This window comes from Jaculus jaculus, chromosome 1 (genome assembly GCF_020740685.1).
Source record: "Jaculus jaculus isolate mJacJac1 chromosome 1, mJacJac1.mat.Y.cur, whole genome shotgun sequence".
NCBI classification, from domain to species: Eukaryota; Metazoa; Chordata; class Mammalia; order Rodentia; family Dipodidae; genus Jaculus; species Jaculus jaculus.
Window position 1 is genome coordinate 198,767,566 of NC_059102.1, and position 16,891 is coordinate 198,784,456.

At 35.8% G+C, this 16,891-nt stretch overlaps 1 non-coding gene across 1 annotated transcript; it reads left to right on the forward strand.

Annotated features, from left to right (window-relative positions):
* Nucleotides 1–618: 618 nt before the first annotated feature.
* On the forward strand, nt 619–693 carry LOC123457780. The gene has a single exon (XR_006635150.1). It is a non-coding gene; the product is annotated as a small nucleolar RNA SNORD81 (small nucleolar RNA).
* Nucleotides 694–16,891: the final 16,198 nt, after the last annotated feature.

Sequence of the window (16,891 nt, forward strand, 5' to 3'; positions counted from 1 at the left end):
GGTCTCACGTTAGCCAGATGCACAAGGGGGCGCACGTGTCTGGAGTTCGTTTGCAGAGGCTGGAAGCCCTGGCATGCCCATTCTCTCTCTCTCCCTCTATCTGTCTTTCTCTCTGTGTCGTCGCTCTCAAATAAATAAATAAATAAAATTTAAAAAAAGTAAACCCAGTAAAAGCAATGACAGTACTTGGTGACACATCTCAGGGTAACTAAAATAAATTTAATCTAATTTGTCTCATCCAAAATTGATTTTACCTTTAGGTTTTGCTTTTCAATAATTTACATATGTTTGAGATAAAACATCATCATAATAGTTAAGTAATACATGAAGATTTGTTGTACTTGGCAATAAAAAAGTGAACCAGATTATATGCATAGTAATACACAGGAAATATGCGTATCCTCTGCCAGAAATATTGTGATTAAAAGTTTTAAAATGCATCGTATTTATCTTTTCATAGACTATCATTAAATTTGTGAATAGGATATCTTGAAATAAGATGTGTCCCATTTATTTTTTATTACAACACTTTATAACCACTGTGATTTTCTTTTCTTTAATGTTTTATTTACTTATTATTGCAATCAAAGAGAAAGAAGAGAGAGAAAAAGAAAGAGAGAGAATACATGATGATCACCCCAGCTTGAACTCTCTCACTGATCACTTGATGATAATTAAAGATCTGATATTCTGTTGTGTTTTCCAAGTACCATTTAAATTGAGGTCTGGACATAAGACTGAAAGTGTTATTTTGTTTCAGGCACCTGAATTGAAGCTCTGGAATAAGAAAGTAAACAATCATAACAATCATAAATAAAGACATCTTGTAAACTTGAAAAAAAAAAAAGAAAGAAAGAAAGAGAGAGAAAATGGGCATGCCAGGGCCTCTAGCCACTGTAAGTGATCTCCAGATGCATGTGCCACTTGGTGCATCTGGCTTTATGTGAGTACTAGAGAATCAAACAGTATTGTTCTCTTAATCTAGATTCACTAACAGTTTCTTTTTATTTGTAGAAAATTCAACTTTTGATTTTATTGCTATTGGTCACACTTATAGGCCTCAAGTACAATTAAATATGTATATATTCTGCACCCAAGAAAACATATTATTTTTCCAATAAATGTTAACCACCTCTTCTTGAGTTCTTTGTTTTTTTCCATTTTACAATAATGATGAGAGAATAATCATTTTGAAACTACTCCCAAGAGATTTTCTTTGGTAACAAAACATTGTACAGATATTCATGAACTCAAGGAGTGAGGTAAGAAGATCTGTTTGGATTAAAGTTCAGTCTTTGTGTGTGTGATCTTGTCTCAGAAAACAATTATAAAATGTAGAACAATTATCAACAAAAAAGACATCAAACATGAACACACAGAAAATTAAAACAAAGCAGACAAATGTATCATTTCCATTAAAAAAGTCTAATAATAAGCAGGGAATTTTTATAAGACATGTTTGTGTTAAAGTTTATAATAGGCACTAAATAGCCAAATAGTAGCCACTAAAGGGTGAACATTTTGAACACAAATACACAGTTTGTATTTGTGTCATCAACTGTCATGTTATTCATAACCTTAAAGAGGTTTAGAATATTATTAAGTAAAAGGAATTTCAAACTACAAAATAATACATAAAGCAGGATCTTAGTGTTGATAATTTTATGTTCTCATGTTGAATAAAACCCACTACCACAACTTTTATCAAAATGTCAATTGTAATTTTATTTGTATACTGATCTTTTTTGCTTTGTCTTTTTATTCACACCCTTGTACTTCTTTGAGAATTTATTATTATTAGAAACAAATATAAAGAAATGAAAGTGTCCCTCCCTAACTTCTGTAAGAAGACACATTAAAACATCTTTGGAGGACTTCATAAGGCCAGTTATTTTTCCACAAAGGTAAAGATGCTATTTTAATATTCAAATTTGTATCATAAAATGTTTCTGAAGCCTTATGTAAGACATTAAACTGTGCCCTATAGAAGGGCAAGGGCAAATATTACTAGCAAATTACTCTTATTTCACATTCCATGAAACAATATACACAACACAGTACTTGCTATGAGAAGAAAAAAAAAAAAAAAAAAGACTCCAGTAATTGCTCCCAGAGAAAGGGACACCATGTAGGACTCATGATCACTATTACAGATGAGTTTCTAGCTAAGGTCAGGATGAGTAATACACAATTATTCCACTCAGGGTTCCATTAAAAAGCACTTGGTGCTTATGTGACCTTCTATGAGTAGTTTAGTAAATTTGTAAATATTTGCCATTTGTTTGCCTTTTGTCATTGACTAAGGATTGACCTATGTCACTTGTCACTGACACCTAACACCAAAATGAATTGAAATTCTGTCTTTAGAAATAGGTTTCCTTGATACTGTGACATTTATTAATGGACCTTTAAAGATTGTTCTTTTTCTATATACTTTGTTTCAATTTCCTGTCACTCTCAAGTGGAGATTTTTATAATACTAAATTTATCACATCTTTCCAAGATTATTTCTTTGACTTTAAGCTTCTGGTGTACAGTTTATCTCTACAGCGATCTATATTTATTTTCCCTTCAACTTACAAAAGGAGATTTTATATATATGAAGGTACTCTAAGGACAAGATATGGCAATACTTAAAAAAGAGAAATACTATAAATATATACTAAAAGCATCATGATTTATTGGTTGAACACCTGAGTTAGTTAAGAGTCTTATTGCTGCATAGGTTTTGAAAGTGAAGTATGTTCTGAAAATGTCAATCTCAGTCTCATCCCTCAGTTTTGCCATACAGAAAGGTGGAGAGAGGAAACTTTCAATTGATTTTATCATAATGTAAGCTACAGCCTACCTAGTGTTATTTTTTTCCATTTACTCTGTCTTTAATGGTTTTTTTAATCTTATTTTCTCTTTTCCTTTTATGAAAGAATTTATGGTAATTCTATGTTGAGTTGTGTGAAGTATGCTTCCTACTGCTATTACTTTTGCACTTTCTGCTTTTTTTCTTAACTACTTTGTAATTTCTATAGTTTACTAGTTTTTTCAGGGAGACAAGTAACTCAGGATACATTTGAGACAAACCTGTAAGTTCTAGAATTTATTTTTCTCATATCACATATAAGCCTATGATTGCTGTTATCATAATAAGTAAAAAAGGAATTAAATATTTTTAATTTATCATTTCAAACAGTTTGCTATACTAATAACTTATATTTCAAAACCGGGTTGCAAATGTAATGCCTCTATTGTTGAATTAAAAAAAATACTACACTAATTTGACAACATACTTTTTTAAATGTTTTAATTATTCATGTTAGTCCATTCTTTAGTTTTTTAGGTTCCCTTTAACATGTATAGTATACGACTATTGCTACACGGAGATAAAGTCTGAAACTTAAACAATCCATTGGGCACAACTATTGACATTTTTCTTTTATTAGGTCATGAACCCAATTGATCCTTATTGCAGAATGAATAAAAGAAATATCAGTGACTGAAAATACTAAATGTTATCTGAATTTAATACAACTGTCATCTCTGATTGAAGTTGGTATCCCTGACACGTAAGAAACAAATTTTGCTAGCATGTAGATCACACCATATTTTCCTAAAAGCTACTATGAATACTTTTTAAATCAACAAAATTGAAATTGCAAATTGTATGTGGGAATACTTATTCAATATCAAGAGTGAATATCTGAAGTGTTTTCATAGTTTTATAGGATATGCCATTATTTTAAAATCCAAAATATGTCTATGATTATTTTATTGTTATGTACATGAAATTGTATAATCTATAGAGTAAGTATATAGAATTTAATCCTAGTAGACTTTAATGTTTTCTTTATTTATAGGGAATGAAAAATCTCAGTGGTATTTCTAATCATAGCCTTTCATGTGGTTGTTGGAATTTGTTAAATTGTTAGACTTTTGTGTGCCTTATAAAATTATGTAGAATGTATACATATAGTTGTATATAATGGTTTAGATGACTTTGTAAATAATTTTAATCATTTCTCTCATTCTATAATTCACACATTGGAATAGGCACTAAAACATGTTGAAATTAGAATGAAATCAGATGCTTCATGTCTAATGTGTCAAAACTAAACTTATATTCTTCCCCTGGAGAATCAGTTCATTATGTTTACATTTCCAGTATTATGGCTGTATACGAAAGGCCCAAGAATTCAGAAGCCCAAAAATACTATCACGCTCCAAAGGGAGCTTAAGCGGCCCCTGCATACCTCAAACTCCAGGCTTTACTCTCTGTTGAAAGCAAGTAAAGAATCCCTCTTCTCATTATATCAGAGCCTGCTCCTAATATAAAACTAGGTAAAAAGGGCATGAGATAGCCCTCAAGGATGGGAAATAAGTAATGAAGTGAACCACTTATTTGGTTTCTGTAAATAGCCTGCACCATAAGCCTTAATAGCCCACACTGTAAGCCTTAGTAGCTTGCACCATAAGCTGTAGCAGCCTGCCTCAGACCTCCAAGGTCATAGGAGACTGATACCACACTCTGCTACTCCCACCCAAGGACCTGCGCAAATGCTGACCACCAAGGTCATAAGAGAATGATTGGTCCATGAGGGGCTTGAACAAATTAAACTAATTGGCTTAGAAACTATGGGGTGGCACAAACTGACTGGCTCGCACCCCGCAGGCTCCTGATATTAAAAAAATGATTGGTCTAATGCACAGGCTTTGTTAGAAACCCTATAAAAACTGTCCCATTCCTGAATTCAGGGTTCTGCAGTCCTCTACCCCTGTGCGGTGTACGACTGTGGGCCCCAGCGCGCTTGGAATAAAATCCTCTTGCAGTTTGCATCAAGATCGCTTCTCGTGAGTGATTTGGGGTGTCGCCATATCTGGGCAGAGCCTGGGGTCCTCGTTTTGGGGGTCTTACATATAATCTTCTTGTACTAGCCATTTTTTTTTTAGAACTGAACACTAGAGAATAGGTTATTTATACAGAATACACTTGTATTTTTCTTGCTGCGATCTCTGGGAACAATATAGGCCATAACACTCATGGGGTTGGAACCTCACACTGGTGCCTCCAGTGTTCCCCCGACAAGCACCATGACGTGCTCTGTAGTTCTGGGATCTCAACAGTAGTGCACTTATATGTTTCAGTATTATTCTTGAGAAGATGGTCCATCTAGCCCCACTCCTTGCAGGAGATTTTTGTCTGGGTTGACAAACTTCAGAATACCCTTTGAAATCTCTGGTAGAAACTGTTGCATCATGAAGATTCTGAGAATCTTACACAGAATTACTCCCACAGATACAACCTCATAGCTTTCCATATTTGCATTTCCTAGTGGTTGCTCCAGCCACTTGTGAACATTTTGAGCCAATTCTAGGGTTGCTGAGTATGACAGCAGGTCTGGGGAAGAGCTCCAAAGTGGCCTGGAGAATGCAACTGATAATTCAGCCTCCTGTCGGGGAAGGGTGATCTTTAAGAAAAGTAATGTGTATTTGGAAACCTTTCTCCCCTTCCTGAAGCAGAACTTGGGTCCATTTCATTTGTCACAATCTAGCAAGATGCCACTGGGCCATACCCTGGAATCTGTCTTCTAGAATATGATAGTTTTTGTTTTTCTTTTTTTTTTTTTTCCTCTTTACATGGTAATTCCAAAAGTATTATGTCAGTCAACCTTTTGTTGCTGGAAGGGTTACTTCCACTCATAGTTACAGGTCGTAGATCATCATGGCTGGGAAGACATGGCAGCAGGAGCTTGAAGCAGCTGGTCACATCAGGCACAATGAAGAACAAAAGAATGATGAATGCTAGAGTTTAGGCAGTTCTCTCTCTTTTTATGTAGTCCATGACGCAAGCCCATGGGGTGATAAAGACGAGTCTTTTAGCGTGAATTAACCTAATCAAGATAGTCCCTCACAATCAAGTCAAGAACGTAACCTAATGTATATAATTCTTCACTAGGAAATCCCACACAGGTGATTCCAGATCCTGTCAAGTTGACAATCAATATGAATCATATGCGTCCTAATGTTTATCTCTTCTCTTTCTTCATCTCACATCAATCCAAAATAGCCATCAGTAGCCTATTGTGCTGTTTAGGTATTTTTCTGCCAAATATTCTATGCTATAACTTATAAATGTTACCATCCACAATATCATACAGCATAACTATCCAACAGCCACATTCTTCACAAGTTTATTTCAAGTATATCTTTTACTATCCTTTGCAGTACCATGTTCCTCATAATCAAAAAAGATTCATGAAGAAAACCCTGTACTGTCTCTCTTCACTCCTAAAATCCCAGCCTCTGGAGTGCTGGGATTAAAGGCATGCTCAGCTTCTTTGTTTCAGTTTAATTGACTTTTTTTTTTCCATACATGAATATACTGTATTTTCTTTTATTAAATACTTACATACTTAGCATGGATACATTATATGTTGGCACCATCCTTTCCCTCATTCCTACCCCCATTCTGCCGGGAGAACTCTTCAGTGGGGTTGCAGATATTTCCCATGGGGCTGTGGGTTATTCCTGGGGGGAGCAGTAGTCAGTTATTGGGAACAGGCAGGGCCTTGGGCATGATTGTGGCTCTGACAATTTTCCAACCCCTCCTCTGCAAAATTCCATGAGTCGTGTTTTTTTTTGTTTGTTTGTTTGTTTTCTTTTTGAAGAGAAAGACTTTTTTAAATTATTACTTATGGGCAGCAGAGCATGGTATACAGTTCAGAACATGGAATGTAATCTCTTGACAAAGAATGTGCAGGTAGGTGTTTTAATTATACTTCAGGGATGGGCTCTTAGGAGCCTCTGAGTTTCTGCCTTGGTAGGTGTTAAATGTCCTCAGCATCTGTCTCCTTTGTCCTGGAGTTGATTGTCAGACTCACCCTGAAAGCTGCATTCTTGCTCAATTCTTCTGTGTTTGCAGCTGGTGCTTGAACAAAGTGAGAGACCCAAAGATTTTTGGATTTCTGCTAAATTTGAATCCTACTTTGATCATAGCATTACTTGGGATTATTCATTTTGCTACCATTAAGAAAAAAAAAAAACCTTAACTTTATTTTTCAAGATTTAAAGACATCAAAACTAAAACCTAGTCTTTTAAGCAGCTAATTAGGTCATCAGCGAAAAAGTAACCTATACAATCTATGATACAGAAAATTAAATGAAGGTTTAAGAATAAAGAATTTGAATGGCAGGTAAGTTAAATGGCTTTGCTGCATTGAGACAGTTTTTAAAATACAATGAATTAGATAATAATGAATTCCATGAGATTCATGCATATAAGGTGAATATCTTATTCATGTTGTATTTGTTGTGTTGTGCCCAGAGATTGCAGATAGCTACGGTATAAGGCCTTTTGTTCCTTAGCCTACATGGACAACATAAATTCTACGAAGTTTATTCTAGATAGGGTAGATATCCATTTCTTCCTTTGTGTAAACCTGATTGCAACATCAGACCTAATTCCATACCAAAAATTTCTCCATCCATCCATGTATAAGTCCCAATGTTTAAGGGGAGAAATTGGCAAACTAAAAGAAAAATATTCTAATTCTCTTTGCTCTTAAGACTATTCCAGTTTAGAATAATGACATTTTACTGAAGATAAATAAGGTGTGTAATTGATTAGAAATTACTCAATATTTTATAATTTACATTACTACAACATTAATGGACTTAGAATCTCAACCTTTTATTATTCTTCCTACAAGCTTGACATATTAGAGAATTAAGAATATAATACACTTATAGGAGGAAGTTTATTCTAAAGTTTAAGTGGATGATCCAGTCAATTAGTTCCTTTAAGAACAGTACTACTGTTTTTGAACTAAAGGTGAAGTTCATTCTAAAAAGGTAGTAGAAGGCCACTGCTTACGAAGGACAAGAGAGTGTGTGATTATGAGGAGAGGTTCTCTGAGCTCAGTTGCAATTAACTTCAACAAGCTCATTTCAGACTAACCTAAGCAAAGTCTAGGCTCCAGAACTTTGTAAAAGGAATCAGCTTCAATCACAGGCAACTCCTCCTTCCCCCAATTCAATGAGGCAGCTCATTAACAGTAATAGACATTCTCTGGCTTGCTAAGCACATAATTTGCTACTAGTAAATGATTTTAAGCACAGAGAAAAATAAATCATCATAAAATTAGAGTTCCTAAGGTAATTAAGAAATGCTAGACATATGATTATATATTCAACGATGCTGCAATTATATAATATATCATGCATTTCATTACATATGTATGTCCCTGCTTCTGTTGACTACAAGGTGTCAATCAATCATTTCAATATTTACTATAATTGGAATAGTTTCAAGTGTTTGAGGATCATGACTGCTAAGAATAAACTAGGTTCTCTAGAAAATTTACTAAGTAAAAGACTGAAATATGTGAAACAGTAGCATATGATATATGACAAAATATAATTTCATGTTGGAGAATGCAGTACAGATTGCATGGTTGTCTTACTTCTTACTGTAAAAAGATTAGCATAAAAATAGTCAAAAAGAACTGTTGTTGAAAAGAAGTAACTTGAGCTAGCATTCAGTCAGGAATAAATTTGTATGTTCAAGTTTTTGGTTTTCTGAAGCTAGGTAACCACAAGCAAATATTTATCCTTTAGAATAATTATATGCCAATGTTAATAAGGCACCATGTTTAGATAAGAAAAAGACATGAACTTAAATGTGCATGTAAGGACAAAGAAGTATGTGCTTTCTTCATGGTCCTAAATTACTTTCAAAGGTAGATGGCTTCTCTTTGGAACTAGATTTGTTAGCCAACATGATGTTATTGACACATCTATGTGTATACAGAAAACCACTTAGAATTCTACGTTGGTTTTTGTGACTCTATTTTGATTTCAAGTACACTGGAATATATGTTAGAACACCTACATGAACATAACTCTTACTGTCAACTAACAGAAATTATTATGAATTTTTTTCTCTATCCAAGACGTCTACTTCTATAATCATTGCTTAGATTGTACCAAAGATTTAACCAAGATGTGCATAAGTATGGCTACAAGCTGGAAAGTGGTAAAAGAATAAAGAAATATGAAATATGTCCATTATTAAATAGATAATAATTTGTTTTATCTTGTTTCATTATAAGATCTCCTTATTAATTACAAATTTCTTCCAATGCAATAATCCCTTAAAAGATATTAGCCTTAATTGCCTGATTTCAAGGCAAGATAATAATAGCAATAATTATCATATGTATATGTTGTTATTCTCTTTTTACTTTCATTGCATCAAGACAGCATGATTGAAGTTGGGCGTGGTGGAGCACACCTTTCATCCCAGCACTCAGGAGGCACAGTTAGGAGGATTGCTGTGAGTTTGAGGCCACCCTGAGATTACATAATGAGTTTCAGGTCAGCATAGGCTAGAGTGAGACCCTACCTCGAAAAAAACAAACAAAAAAAACCATAATAATAATATATAAAAGACAACATTATCTTCAAAGGATCTAGAAGAAATAGAACTGGAGCTTCGTAGTACTTCATTGTTACTAGAACTTATACATAAGAACATATGTCTGCCACAAAGAATATAGGATAACAAAACCCAAAGAAACAACCTGTTACAGTGAGGTACTCGTTGCTGGAAGAAAACACCTGACCAAGATCACCTTGTGAAAAATAATGGTTTATTTTTGCCCATATGCTCATGTGGGAAGCTACATGATGGCAGGAGAAAATGATGGCATGAGCAGAGCATGGATATCATCTCCTGGTCAACATCAGATTGACAACAGCAACAAGACAGTGGACCAAATACTGGCAAGAAAGAGTTGGCTATAATACCCATAACCCTACACCAAACAATACACTGCCTCCAGGTGGCATGCATTCCCAAATCACCATCAAACGAGAACATACTATTCAGAATACCTAAGTATATGGGGCACACTTGAATCAAACCGCCACATTGGGCTGATCCTGGTTAAGAACTGCAGATGAGTGAGATCATGCAACAGTTCACTTAGTATGATCTGTTCCAAGTTAAACCATTTTTCTACAAATATCAATGTGTCATTTTTGTCTTACAGCTGAGTTGAATTCTATAGTGTAGATATACCACATATTGGTTATCCATTCTTCCAATGATGGGCTCCTGGGTTGATTCCAGTTCTTAGCTATTATGAACTGAGCAGCTATAAAGATGGTTGAGCAAATATCTCTGAACTGAGGTGTGGAGCTTTTAGTGTAAATGCTCAGTAAGGGAATAACAGTTTCTGTTGGTAACTCTATATTCATCCTCCTCAGCATAATTATTTCCATAATTATTTCCACTGTGGTTATGCCAGCTTACATTCACTCTAACAGTGAATGAGTGTTCCTGTTTCTCCACATCTTCACCAACATTTGTTTTCATTTGATTTTTCAGTGCTTGCTAGCCTTACTGGGGTGAGGTGGAATCTCATAAATATTTTAATTGGTATTGTCCTAGTGGTTAGGGAGGTTGAACATTTTATTAAATGTGTGTTATCCATTTGTAATTTTTGCTCTGAGAATTTCCTATTTAGTTCTCTGCCCCACTTGTGGAGTGGGTTGTTTGATTTTTTATTGTTTAGCTTTTTTGAGTTCTTGGTAGATTCTAGATGTTAGGCTTCTGTCAGTAGAATAGCTGGCAAAGATTTTGTCCCATTCAGTGTGTATTATACTGGCTCTGCTTATTGTATGTTTGTCTATACAAAAGCTTTTAAGCTTCAAGAAATTCCACTGGTTGAGTGCTTATTTAATTTCCTGGGCTACTGGGGTTTTGTATAGGAAGTCTTTCCCCAGTCCTATATCATGGAGAGTGCCTTCTATTTTTTACTTCCAGTAGTTGAAGTGTTTCAGGCCTTATATTCATGTCTTTAATCCATTTGGACTTGATTTTTCTGTATGGAAAATTGAGTTTTTCTAATTTCATTTTTCTACATGCAGTCATCCAATTTGTCCAACACTATTTGTTAAAGAAGCTGTATTTTCTCCATACTACTTTATTAGCACCCTTTTCAAGATCAAGGAGCTGTACTTACTTGACCTAAGGTCAGGGTCTTCAATTCTGTTCCATTGTTCTATTTTTCTGTTTTTATTCCAATACCATGCTGTTTTTGTCAGTATGGCTTTGTAATATAGCTTTAGATTGAGTATGGTGATACTGCCAGACATGGTTTTCTTTTTGCTGAGGATGTGTTTGGATATCTGAGGCCTTCTGACATTTCATACAAAATTTGAGATCAGGTTTTCAATCTCTGTGAAGAATGATGCTGGTATTTTTATTTGTATTGCATCAAATCTGTATATTGCTTTTGGTATAATTGCCATCTTTACAATATTAATTCTCCCTATCCAGGAGCATGGGAGAACTTTCCATCTTCTTAAGTCTTCTATTTATTTCTATGGTGTTTTTATGTTTTTATTATATAGGTCTTTCACATCCTTGGTTAGTGCTATTTCAAGGTATTTAACCTTTTTGTTGCTATTGAAAATTGGACAGCCTCCCTGATTTCTTTCTCTGTGTATTGTCCTTTCCTATAGAAAAGCTACTGATTTTTGTGCATTGATTTTTTTTTTTAATCCTGACACTTTGCTGAAGGAATTTATCACTTTTATCAGTTTTGAGATCAAGACTTTCTGGTCATTTATATATAGGACCATGTTATCTTCAAATAGGGCTAATTTGAGTTCTTCCATTCCATTTTGAAACTTTTTTTATTGCTCTCTCCTGTCTTATTGCATGGACTAGTACTACTACTACTATGTTGATGACAAGTGGTCAGAGTGTGCACCCCTGTCTTGTTGCTGATCTCAGTGGGGACTCCTTGAGTTTTCCCCCATTAAGTAGGATTTGGGCTTTAGGAGCTTTATATATAGCCTTTATTGTGCTGAGATAAAAAACGTTCCATGCCTATGCTTTAACAGTGTTTTGATAATGAAGTGGTGCATTGAGTCAAAGACCTTCTCTGCATTAATTGAGATGATCCTGTGGTTCTTATTGTTAAGTTTATTTTTGTAGTGTATTACATTGTCCAATTTCTGTATGTAAACCACCCCTGCATCCCTACTTATCAAGGTGGATAATGCTTTTGATGTGTGGTTGAAATGAGTTTGCAAGGAATCTGTTCAGGATCTTTGCTTCTAAGTGCATTAGGGACATAAGCCTTTATTTTTCTTGCCTTGTTGAATTTCTGTGGTTTTGGTATTAGGGTGATGATAGCTTCATAAAACGAGTTGGGGAGGATCCCTGGTCTCTGATTATGCAGAACATTTTGAGAAGAGTTGGTTTCAGTTCTTCAGTGAAGGGTTGATAGAATTCAGCAGAGAAGCCATCTGGTCCTGGACTTTTCTTATGGGAGGTTTTGATTACATTTTCAGTCTCCATGAATGTGATAAGTTTGTTTAGGTGATTATTCAGCTCTGAGTTTAATTTTGGTAGGTGTAATGTGTCTAGGAATTCATCCATTTTTTCCAGATTATTTAATTTTGTGGAGTAGAGGTTTTGGAGGTATGCCCTGATGGTTCTTCCAATTGCATCCTGCTATGGGTTTCCTTGTTCATTTCTGATGTCATTAATTTGAGATTTCTCTCTCTCTCTCTTTTTGCATCATCAATTTGGTCAATGGTGTGCCAATCTTGTTTACTTTTTCAAAGAATCACTTCTTCACTTTATTGATTTTAAAAATTGTTTTCTTAGTTTCTGATTCATTAATTTCTTCTCTAATCTTGATTATTTATTTATGCCTGGACATGTTTAGAATGAATTTTTGTTTGTCCAGCACCTTTAGGTGGACAGTCAGGGGACTGATTTGAGCTATCTTTGACTTTGTAAGGCATTTAGGCATGAATTTTCACCTAAGGGCTGCCTTTATTGTGTCCCATAAATTTTGGTAGGTTATGTTTTCATTATCATTCACTCCTAGCAATTTTACAATTTCTTTTTGATTTCTTCCATGACCAAGTCATTGTTTAAAAATGTATTGTTTATTCTCCACTAGCTGCAGGGGTTCTTGATTTGTCTGTTGTTAATTTTTAACTTTAAAGCATTATGATCTGACATGATGCAGAAAATTACTTGAATTTTCCTGACTTTATTAAGCCAAACTATTTGGTCTAATATATGGCATATTTTGAAGAAGTTTCTTTGGGCTGCTGAGAAAAATGTATATTCTGTTGAATTGGGCTGGAAAATTCTGTAGGTATCCTTTAGATCTAAATGATCTATGATGTTGGTGAGCTCTATTATTTACCTGTTGAGTTTCTTCTCAGATGTTCTGTTGATTGTTGAAAGCAGAGTATTGAAATATCCAACTATGGATCTTCCGGTTAAGATGGCAGCATAGGCACCACACCAAAGCAGCCTGGGGGGGGGGGGGGAGACCAAAAAACCTCAGCAAAATACACACGTTTACCAAAAAGTGAGGTGTATAGGAAACTGAAGTGGCAGCAGAGAAGTAGGAGAGATCCAGAGCATCCAGAGCCCACACAGGCCAGGAAAAGCGGCCCCGGCAGCTCTGCCAATTGGGGCGGCAGTGGGGTGCACCAGAAAGCCACCAGGCTCGGCTCCAGCCACAGGAAAAGCCAGGTGCAGGAGCTTCCCCTCACACCACGCTCTCCGCAACTCAGGAAACGTGAAGGGAGAGCGGCAGTGAGCAGCAGAGGAGCAGGCACAAGGTAGAAGAACACGTGGAGCAGCAAGAGAACCAGAGCAGCTGCGGCTCCCTCCCCTCCCCCACTGACTGAGCCCAGCTCCAGCGAACAGAGCAGCATCCCGGGACCCGGCCACACCAACTTGAGCTGACAGCGGGACCCAAGCAGGAGCAGAGTTCAGCAGCAACATCAGCAGCTCTGGAACCGGTACCAGCGGCCCCAGCAGCAGCAGACCCAGGAGCGGCAACAACAGCAGACTCAGAAGCAGCATCAGTTCCAGCAGTGGGGATGCTGATCTGCAGGGCCACAGTTGCCAGGCTTGGTTTGCCCCGCAGGAAAAGCCAGTGCCCAGCTCCAAAAAAATCAGATCAGCAGCCCAACGACCCAGGCAGCAACTTGACTGAGACCAAACTCATACAAGGTAACTGGTTTTGCACCAGGGAAGGGTCTCACTTGGTCACAAGCTGATTGGGATCCCTCAACAGACCAGAAATCTTAACCTCTATGTTGATAGAGGATCTAGTTGTTATAATAACTACTGTGGCATACATACTTGGGGCTGTTTTTGACTGAATGGGGACAGTGTTTAGTTAAATTTTAGAATCTACCTGTGTTTTATTCCACTCAGCCTACCTGAATACTCCCATAGCAGGGAAACTCAAACCCTAGGAGCACCTTTGTAGATATGCTCAGAGGCTTAAGAGCCACATCTAATACCTTAAGGTCCTACCCTGAAAATATATAACATCAAATCAATTGATACAGCTAAGAATACCCAGCTAGCTAGAAAATCCAAGCATTAACTGAATCCAAGATGCAAAAATATATACATTATAACACAAGAAACACTAAAAAGCAAGATGATATAAATCCACCTAAAAGTATTAATGCATCAGAAATGACCTCCAGTGAGAACGAGTTAGAGGAAATGCCTGAAAAATATTTCAAAAGAATGATTGTAAATATGTTCAAAGAAGTCAGAGAACAAATCAAAGGAGTCAAAGAGGAACTTAAAGAGGAAATCAAAGGAATCAAAGAAGATGCAGGACATCAATTTAATGAAATAAAGAAGGCAATACAAGACATAAATAAGGAAATAGAAATAATAAAGAAAAACCAGTCAGTATTACTAGCAATGAAGAACACAGTTAATGAAATATAAAACTCTGTAGAAAATCTCACCAGTAGAATGGATCAAGGAGAGGACAGAATATCTAAGCTAGAAGACCAGGTGGCAGATCTAATACAGGCCAACAAAGAGAAAGAGGAACTTATAGAAAAGTATGAGTGGGAATTTCAAGATATTCGGGACACTATGAAAAGATCAAATATTAGAATTCAGGGCATAATACAAGGAGAAGAATTTCACTCAAAAGGCATATTAGTGTCTTCAACAAAATCATAGAAGAAAATTTCCCCCAAATTGAGAAAGAGGTGCCAATACAGATACAGGAAGCCTTTAGAACCCCAGCCAGACAAATTCTGGAAAGAACCTCTCCTCGTCATATTATAATCAAACTTCCAAACACACACACCAAGGAAAAAATATTGAAAGCAGTTATAGAGAAAAATCAAGTTACCTACAAAGGCAAGCCCATCAGGAATAGAGCAGATTATTCAACACAAACTTTGAAAGCCAGAAGGGCTTGGGGTGATATATTCCAAGTTCTGAAATATAACAACTGTCAACCAAGGTTACTTTATCCTGCAAAGTTATCCATGAAAATAGACGGAGAAATAACGACATTCCATGACAAAAAAAGGTTAAAGGAGTATTTGAAGACAAAACCAGCTCTACAGAAAATACTTGATAGAATGCTCCATGCTGAAGAAAAGGAAAAGCACACATATAAGGAACCTAGAGAAAACAAGCAATACTCAAATACTAGTTAAAAGAAAAGAGCACAGATAGAACCAGAACCACAAAAAAAAAAAAAAAGGCAAACATAAATACACACCTTTCAATAATATTTCTTAATATCAACGGCCTCAATGCCCCAACGAAAAGACATAGATTTGCAGACTGGGTTAAAAAGCAGGATCCTACAATTTGTTGTCTCCAAGAAACTCACCTTTCTACAAAGGATAGACATTACCTTAGGGTGAAAGGTTGGAAGACGGTGTTTCAAGCAAATGGGCCTAGAAAACAAGCAGGGATTGCTATCCTAATATCGGACAGGGTAGACTTTAGTCCAACGTCAGTCAAGAAAGATAAGGAAGGTCACTTTATATTGATTAAGGGCACACTCCAACAGGAGGCATTACAATCCTAAACATATATGCACCTAACATGGGGCTCCAAAATTCATCAAACAAACACTATTAGAACTAAGGTCACAGATAACACCAAACACACTGATGGTGGGTGACTTTAACACCCCACTCTCATCAATTGACAGGTCATCTTGGGAAAAAATGAACAGAGAGGCATCTGGACTAAATGAGGTCATAGAAGAAATTGACCTAACAAATATATACAGGACATTTCATCCAAAGGCTGCAGAATATACATTCTTTTCAGCAGAACATGGAACATTCTGTAAAATAGACCATATATTAGGATACAAAGCAAATCTTAACAAATTCAGGAAAATTGAAATAATTCCTTGCATTCTATCTGACCACAATGGAATTCAACTACAAATCAGTAGCAAGAAAGGCTATAGAGCATACACAAAATCAGTGAAATTAAACAATACACTACTAAATGATGAATGTGTCAATGAAGAAATCAAGAAGGAAATCAAAAACTTTATAGAGTCAAATGATAATGAGAACACAACATACCAAAATCTCTGGGACACAATGAAGGCAGTTCTAAGAGGTAAATTTATAGCCTTAAGTGCCTATATTAAGAAATTAGAAAGGTTGCAAGTAAACGACCTCATGCTTCATCTTAAAGCCTTGGTAAAAGAAGAACAAGGCAAACCAAAAATCAGTAGATGGGAAGAAATAATAAAGATTAGGGCAGAAATTAATGAAATAGAAACAAAAAGAACAATCCAAAGAATTAATGAAACAAAGAGTTGGTTCTTTGAAAGGATAAACAAGATTGAAAAACCTTTAGCAAATCTGACCAAAAGAAAGAGAGAATAGACACAAATTAATAAAATCAGAGATGAACAAGGTAACATTATAACAGATTCCAGAGAAATTCAAAAAATCATAGGGACATACTATAAAAGCATATACTCCACAAAGTATGAAAATCTGAAAGAAATGGATGATTTCCTTGATCTATATGATCTAACTAAATTAAATC